The sequence below is a fragment of the Bison bison genome, unplaced genomic scaffold (genome assembly GCF_000754665.1).
Source record: "Bison bison bison isolate TAMUID 2011002044 unplaced genomic scaffold, Bison_UMD1.0 scf7180017864491, whole genome shotgun sequence".
Taxonomy (NCBI): domain Eukaryota; kingdom Metazoa; phylum Chordata; class Mammalia; order Artiodactyla; family Bovidae; genus Bison; species Bison bison.
In genome coordinates, this window is record NW_011495050.1 from 11,384,876 (window position 1) to 11,394,108 (window position 9,233).

Genomic DNA, 9,233 nt, shown 5'->3' on the forward strand with positions numbered 1-9,233 from the left:
AAAAAAAAAAAGAAAGTAAGAAAGAAATCATGCAATGTCTGTTTCCACACCACAAAGAAATTAAACTAAAAATCACTAACAGAAAGAAAATTGAAAATCTCCAATATGACGAGATTAAATAAACATTTCTAAACAACATCTGGGTGAAAGGGGCATCTCAAAAATTTTTTTGAAAGTTTTGAATAAAAATGGAAGCCAAGCATTAATATTTGAGGAGATCCTGTATAAAGGGAAAGCTGTAGCATTGGATACCTATATTACAAAATAACAAAGATCTAATCAATAATCTAATTTTCCACCTTAGCAAACTAGGAAGAGACAAGAAATTAAATCCAAAGTACGTAGAAGAAAAGAAATAACATAAATTAGAACAGAAGTCAATGAAAATGAAAACAGAAAAATAGAGAAAAATTAATGAAACCAAGAGGTTTCTTTGGAAAGACCAATGAAATAAATAAGCCTGTATCATGCTAACTAAGAGAAAAAGAGAGGACACAAATTACTAATATCAGGAATTAATGAGAAGGCATCACTATAGATCCTATGGACATTAAAAGGAATGTATGAACAACTTTATACCCTCAACTTTGCTAACCTAGTGAATTGAACCAATTCCCTGAAACACACATCCTGCCAAAACTAACAAAGTGAAAGTGAAGTCGTTCAGTCGTGTCTGACTCTTTGTGACCCCGTGGACTGTAGCCCACCAAGCTCCTCCATCCATAGGATTCTCCAGGCAAGAATACTGGAGTGGGTTGCCATTTCCTTGTCCAGGGGATCTTCCCGACCCAAGGCTCGAACCCAGGTCTCCTGCATTGCAGGCAGACGCTTTAACCTCTGAGCCACCAGGGAAGCCCAACTAACAAAGAATAAGTAAATAAATCTGAATAGGCCTGTATCTGTTAGAGAAATAGAATCAATAATTAATAACCTTTAAAACAGAAAACTCCAGGCCAGAGTTCACTGGTGAATACTACCAAACACCAAAGGAAGAAATTATGCTGATTCTATACAATCTCTTTATAAGAGAGATGCAGAGGGAATAATTTATAACTCATTCTATGAAGCCAGAATTACCTTATAACAAAACCAGACAAAGAGATTACAAGAAAAGAAAGTTACACACCAATATTTCTCATGAAAAAAGATGCAAAAGTCCTCAACAAAATATAAGCAAGTTTAATCCAACAATGTGTATAAAGAATCATATACTACAAACATGCAGGATTTTCTCCAGATTTGCAAGGGTGATTCATCATTCAAAAAATCAAGTATGTGATTCAAATTGTATGTGTACTCACTTGTGTCCAACTCTTTGTGACCTTATGAACTATAGCCCGCCAGGCTACACTCTCCATGGGTTTTCCAGGCAAGAACACAGGAGTGGGTTGCCATTCCCTTCTCCAAGGTATCTTTCTGACCCAGGAATCAAACCTGGGTCTCCAGCATTACAGACAGATTAAAGTTTTTACAAAACCAACAGTCATTCACAATAAAAACTCTCAGTAAACTAGAACTTGAAGTGAACTGCCTAGGGATGGGAAACTCAAAGCTTCCCCACTAAGACCAGATACAAGAAAAGATCTTCCCACTCAGCATTCCTTTTCTGCATCATAGTGGAAGTATTGTACAATGTGATGAGAAAAGTAAAGAGAATGTAAATTGAAAAAGAAGAAATAAAACTTATTTATGGATGGCATAATCATCTACATAGAAAATTCAAACAATTTGACAATAAAACTCTTCAAACTATTAAGCAATCACAGTAAAGTTGTAGGATATGAGGTTAATATACAAAAGGCAATCATTTTGCTCCATACCAGTGATAAACAAGTGCAATTTTAACTTTAGAACCGAATGCTATTTACATTAGTACACCCCAAGTGAAATTGGTATAATGCTAACAAAAAGTATATACAGAATCTACATGAGAAAAACAGAAACTCTGATGGGTGAAATCAAAGAAGGATTAAATAAATGGAGTGATATCCCATGCTCATGTATGGAAAAACTGCATTTTTGCTTTCACAGAAGACCTACATTAGCATAGAAATTATCTCTTCAGTTATGTTTTCCACAGTTTGAGTTACCCATAGTTAACTGCAGTTAGAAAATATTAAATGAAACATTCCAGAGATAAACAATTTATAATTTTAAATTGCACCCCATTTTGAGTCATGATGAAATGACATGCCTACTCACTCTGTCCCATTCCAGGATGTGATTCATCCCTTTGTCTAGCATATCCACACTGGGTACTCTATTCATCTGTTAGTATAGAATAAAAGTATAGAGAAGTATACAGAGGGTTTGAGTGCACCCACGCTTTTAGGCATTCCCTGCGGATCTTGAAACATATCCCCAAGAGATGAGGGAGAATTACTATACCTGTTTTTGCTAACTCAAACCAATCCAAAGAGGATTTTCACTTTTACAAAAAAAGCTATCACCTTACTAATGTCTTTCTTAAGAGCAAAGTGACAAAACGCAAATGACATATCTTCTTGTTCATGTTTGAATTATCAAATTATCAAATGTTCTTCTTTATTTACTTGCTTAGTAAATAAAAAAGTCCATTTCTATTTCAAGGCACATATAATGTACTCTGCACAATCAATAACAAGGCAGCTTATCACTGGCTTTTCATGTAAAAATTAACATTAAAAAAATTCTACCAGAAGCTAAGAATATCCAAAATACAAAATGACCTTGAATTTTTACATGTGATATTTCAAGAGAACAGTTGTACTACTATTAATAGTTGTATCTATATTTAATAGATAGGGAAACATACTCAGACTTCATACCCTAGGTGACACAGCAGATAATTACCAATTGTTAGACTCAAGATATGCTTCCCTGGTAGCTCAGATGGTAAAGCGTCTGCCTACAATGCAGGACACCCGGGTTCAATCCCTGGATCGGGAAGATCCCCTGGAGAAGGAAATGGCAACCCACTCCAGTATTCTTGCCTGGAGATTCTCATGGATGGAGGAGCCTGGTGGGCTACAGTCCGTGGGTTCGCAAAGAGTTGGACATGACTAAGAGACTTCATTTTTATACCTCTAGACTCAAGATATTCCATATAGATTGATCTTGGTTTAACACTATGGTATCACAAAGCCCATATAGTTGTGTAATATGCTTTTCCATTTTTATTTATCTAATCTTGTTCTTCTGCTTAAGATCTTTTTGTGGTACTAATTAGTCTTTTCCCCAGATAATTCTTTGTTTTTTCTTCACTGTTTACGTATTAATGTTTGATATTAATTAGGAACTTAAGCTCACAAATGTTTTCATGATGATTAGGAAATAAAGCTCTTAAGTAAATTGTCTATAAGACAAGTCTCAGCCCTGGGAGCAAATTCAACAAACTTTGAGTGATATATTCGGGGTAGCAAGTATAAGCAAGTACAAATAACAAGTACTGTTCTCAGTTGTACAATGTGTTCATGTACAGAATTTGACTAAAATCTTCCTGAAAGGAAGATCTATTGGGAAAATTGTGCATGTGTTCAGAGACTTGACTTCAGATAACTGTAAAAACAGAGTGTGTGTGTAAGTGTTCAACTTAAAACATGCAGTCAGAATCTAAATGGCACAAAATAACTAAAATCAAGAACTGAATTTTGGCAGCAATATGTCGATGTGATGCTATAGTTATTTGTGACAAAAGCAATTCAGAAGAGTATTTTAAAGTGAAGAGGTTTGGATATCAATTTGTATTTCTAAATAGTTAAAATAAGGTATGATATTCTAAGGATAAATCTATGATATTATATGGTAGTTTAAAGAATTGAAGGACATTTATTGGGCTACAGTTTTGCTTGTTTTTCCCCCAGATTTTGTGGAAGGTACTTTATTAAATTGACATATCCTATAAATAGGAAATGTGATAAAATATTCCTGGTGGATAGTAGCTTGATTTTTTAAACAATTTCCTTAGTTATGTACCTGACAGTTATCTGGACTATGTTCTAAAATTGTTACTACCATATTTAAAGCATATACTTTAAACTCAGTTCTGTTAAAATTTTAACTGCCTTATTTCAAGTTACAGCAAATTTTTAAAAATTTCTTTCTGTCAAAAAGCAGATTACAATTTCTGATCAGAAACTTACATAATAGTGAAGGTTATTGACATATGGTTTAAAATAGAACAAGTTACAGAAAAGTTGGTTCAGATATGCCACTTGCACTAAAAGAACGAGTTGTAGATAATCTAATCTCAGTGGCATAATGTTCTATATCTTTAGTAGAATTGCATGAGCATCTCAAAAAAAATTAAGTATCAATGGACATTCAGTTAGGACTACAAGTAATTTTTTCATAATGTTTCATCTGCTTTCTTAGAAATGTCACTAATGTTTTTCTTTCAGTAAATATGATGACAGCACTTGAATTGCTCCCATATTTGTAGAAATGTGATATTGCTGTCTAATCAGAGTGGGAGTTTAATACATTTTGTCATAATAATTTTATAACATTGTATAAATATTATTATTATTCATTAGTAGAGACTAACCTTGTTTTAGATTATTTCCAGAAAACTCATATTAAGGAAAATTATTGTATATTTATATGCATTATTATTATATTTCCAGATGTACATTTATTAGAAAAACAAATCTCTGCTAAAAGTAATAGAAATTACACTTACCACAGCTTCAAGGTATATCACACAACTTCCAATAAAGGATATAAGTATATACATGTATAAATAAATTAACTATAATTACATAAGTATTATAAATATATATAATACATGCTGCTGCTAAGTTGCTTCAGTTGTGTCCAACTCTGTGTGACCCCATAGACAGCAGCCCACTAGGCTCCCCCATCCCTGGGATTCTCCAGGCAAGAACACTGGAGTGGGTTGCCATTTCCTTCTCCAATGCATAAAAGTGAAAAGTGAAAGTGAAGTCGCTCAGTCGTGTCTGAGTTTCAGTGACCCCATGGACTGCAGCCTACCAGGCTCCTCCACCCATAGGATTTTCCAGGCAAGAGTACTGGAGTGGGGTGCCATTATGTATGTATAAATGCAATATTTTTGATGTCCTAAATTGTAAAGATTTCTAGGGAAATATTTTAGATTCCACAATGCTCTAAATTCTGAAAAAAAAAAAAAGCTGAAATTGATATATTCTTTGTCTTTCAAAAGAGTACAAACCAATATAAAGAAAAATTTATTTGCGAATTGACAATTTTCATAGCAACATTTTATGTGTAAAAACTTAAAATCTGTAGGAAGTTCAGTCTTATATCTCTGTCCTTTCCACAAGCACGCCTTGCCACTGCCTTTCTAGGTGACTAGCCATATGGTCTCTGCTTTAGAAATTTAGAAAAAAGTATGTAATGTTTTGAAAGGTGAAATGATCAGAGGTTCAATTTAAATACATTTTCATTGCAACAAATTTACCATATATTTTCTTATATCATTGGTCATGAAGTACCTGTTGTCATGTAGCAAAACAAGGAGAGAGAAGGAAAGAAAATCAACATCCATTCTGATAGGAGAGATTGTATGTTAAAGTTGGACTAACCAGTAGAAAAACATTCACTGAGCAAAAGCTTTAAATTCCTTGAAATTTAAGAGCTACAAACTATATACAGTCTTGTAATCAAATTGCCAACATCTGCTGGATCATCGAAAAAGCAAGAGAATTCCAGAAAAACATCTATTTCTGCCTTATTGACTGTGCCAAAGCCTTAGACTGTGTGAATCACAATAAACTGTGGAAAATTCTGGAAGAGATAGGAATACCAAACCCCCTGACCTGCCTCTTGAGAAATTTGTATGCAGGTCAGGAAGAAACAGTTAGAACTGGACATGGAACAACAGACTGGATCCAAATAACCTCAGATATGCAGATGACACCACCCTTATGGCAGAAAGTGAAAAGGAACGAAAAAGCCTCTTGATGAAAGTGAAAGAGGAGAGTGAAAAAGTTGGCTTAAAGCTCAACATTCAGAAAACGAAGATCATGGCATCCAGTCACTTCAGTTCATGGGAAATAGATGGGGAAACAGTGGAAATAGTGTCAGACTTTATTTTGGGGGGCTCCAAAATCACTGCAGATGGTGATTGCAGCCATGAAATTTAAAAGATGCTTTCTTCTTGGAAGGAAAGTTATGACCAACCTAGATAGCATATTAAAAAGCAGAGACATTACTTTGCCAACAAAGGTCCATCTAGTCAAGGCTACGGTTTTTCCAGTGGTCATGTGTGGATGTGAGAGCTGGACTGTGAAGAAAGCTGAGTGCCGAAGAATTGATGCTTTTGAGCTATGGTGTTGGGGAAGACTCTTGAGAGTTCTCTGGACTGCAAGGAGATCCAACCAGTCCATTCTAAAGGAAATCAGTCCTGAGTGTTCATTGGAAGGAATGATGCTGAAGCTGAAACTCCAATACTGTGGCCACCTCATGCAAAGACTTGACTCATTGGAAAAGACCCTGATGCTGGGAGGGATTGGGGTAGGAGAAGGGGACGACAGAGGATGAGATGGCTGGATGGCATCATCAATTTGATGGACATGAGTTTGGGTGAACTCCGGGAGTTGGTGATGGACAGGGAGGCCTGGCGTGCTGCAATTCATGGGGTTGCAAAGAGTTGGACACGCCTGAGCGACTGAACTGACTGAAAGTTATTTTAATTAAAGCATTTTCACACTAACATTTAATATGTTAATTATAAATAATTGTTACCTAATTATTAAAACACCAAGAGTTCAGACTTTGAGGAGACTCTCAGCTTGTAATTTACTAAAACTGTTACAGAATTCTAATTTTTGTACCTATGCTCACATGCCCGTACTACACTACCACACATTAGGAAAGGAAAACTTTCATTGTGAGAATTTAGATGATGCTCAAAAGTATCATACATAATTTCAGTTCAGATAAATATCTGTAGATTTATATACTTTAAAGCTTTTGTAGGCCACCTGGGAAGAAGCGTTAGAGAAATAAAACAGAACTCCAGTTAATTAAGAATATTTTATGTGACAGACCTTCTAGTAATAAATAGCTTCCCTCTGCCCTCTCTGTATGGTAGAGTTATCTACAGATAATTCTCTTTGGAAAGGCGACTGTTGCCCCAGGACTATAAAGATTTTGATTCATTTTTCATTATCTCTCTCTCTACATGATAAATGTCTTTTTGTTTTCAAACTTACCCTGTAATTGTGATATGCCTTGAGTAAAGATGCTTTGACTGAAGTTGAGAAAATAACTATTTTATATGTAAAAAATACCAATAAGCATTCAAATTAGTATTTAATTTATTTATTATTAGTTATTTTTATTTAATTTATTTTTTATTAGTATTTAACGTGGTATTAAGCCGAGAGTGCCAGGCTGTGACAGCGCAGAAATGGCTGAGAGGAGCTATCCCGCATCCGAGGCCAGGGACGGCGGCCGGGAGGACCATCCCCACCTCCAAGGAATAGTGGCTGCGCGGGCGCAGGAGGGCCTACAGGAGCTATTCCACATTCAAGGTCAGAAGGGGTGGCGGTGAGGAGATACCCCTCGTCCAAGGTAAGGAGCAGCGGCTGTGCTTTGCTGGAGCAGCTGTGGAAACATACCCCACGTCCAAGGTAAGAGAAACCCAAGAAAGACGGTAGGTGTTGCAAGAGGGCATCAGAGGGCAGACACACTGAAACCATAATCACGGAAAACTAGTCAATCTAATCACACTAGGACCACAGTCTTGTCTAACTCAGTGAAACTAAGCCATGCCCATGGGGCCACCCAAGACGGGCGGGTCATTGTGGAGAGGTCTGACAGAATGTGGTCTGCTGGAGAAGGGAATGGCAAACCACTTCAGTATTCTTGCCTTGAGAACCCCATGAACAGTATGAAAAGGCAAAATGATAGGATACTGAAAGAGGAACTCCCCAGGTCAGTAGGTGCCCAATAAGCTATTGGAGCTCAGTGGAGAAATAACTCCAGAAAGAATGAAGGGATGGAGCCAAAGCAAAAACAATAACCAGTTGTGGATATGACTGGTGACAGAAGCAAGGTCCGATGCTGTAAAGAGCAATATTGCATAGGAACCTGGAATGTCAGGTCCATGAATCAAGGCAAATTGGAAGTGGTCAAACAAGAGATGGCAAGAGTGAATGTCGACATTCTAGGAATCAGCGAGCTCAAATGGACTGGAATGGGTGAATTTAACTCAGATGACCATTATATCTACTACTGCAGGCAGGAATCCCTCAGAAGAAATGGAGTAGCCATCATGGTCAACAAAAGATTTCAAAATGCAGTACTTGGATGCAATCTCAAAAATGACAAAATGATCACTGTTCGTTTCCAAGGCAAACCATTCAATATCACAGTAATCCAAGTCTATGCCCCAACCAGCAACGCTGAAGAAGCTGAAGTTGAACGGTTCTATGAAGACCTACAAGACCTTCTAGAACTAACACCCAAAAAAGATGTCCTTTTCATTATAGGGGACTAGAATGCAAAAGTAGGAAGTCAAGAAACACCTGGAGCAACAGGCAAATTTGGCCTTGGAATACAGAATGAAGCAGGGCAAAGACTAATAGAGTTTTGCCAAGAAAATGGACTGATCATAGCAAACACCCACTTCCAACAACACAAGAGAGGACTCTATACATGGACATCACCAGTGGTCAACACCGAAATCAGATTGATTATATTCTTTGCAGCCAAAGATGGAGAAGCTCTCTACAGTCAGCAAAAACAAGACCAGGAGCTGACTGTGGGTCAGATCATGAACTCCTTATTGCCAAATTCAGACTGAAATTGAAGAAAGTAAGGAAAACCACTAGACCATTCAGGTATGACCTAAATCAAATACTTATGATTACACAGTGGAAGTGAGAAATAGATTTAAGGGCCTAGATCTGATAAACAGAGTGCCTGATGAATTATGGACTGAGGTTCATGACATTGTACAGGAGACAGGGATCAAGACCATCCCCATGGAAAAGAAATGCAAAAAAGCAAAATGGCTGTCTGGGGAGGCCTTACAAATAGCTGTGAAAAGAAGAGAAGCAAAAAGCAAAGGAGAAAAGGAAAGATATAAGCATCTGAATGCAGAGTTCCAAAGAATAGCAAGAAGAGATAAGAAAGCCTTCCTCAGAGATCAATGCAAATAAATAGAGGAAAACAACAGAATGGGAAAGACTAGAGATCTCTTCAAGAAAATTAGAGATACCAAGGGAACATTTCATGCAAAGATGGGCTTGATAAAGGACGGAAAT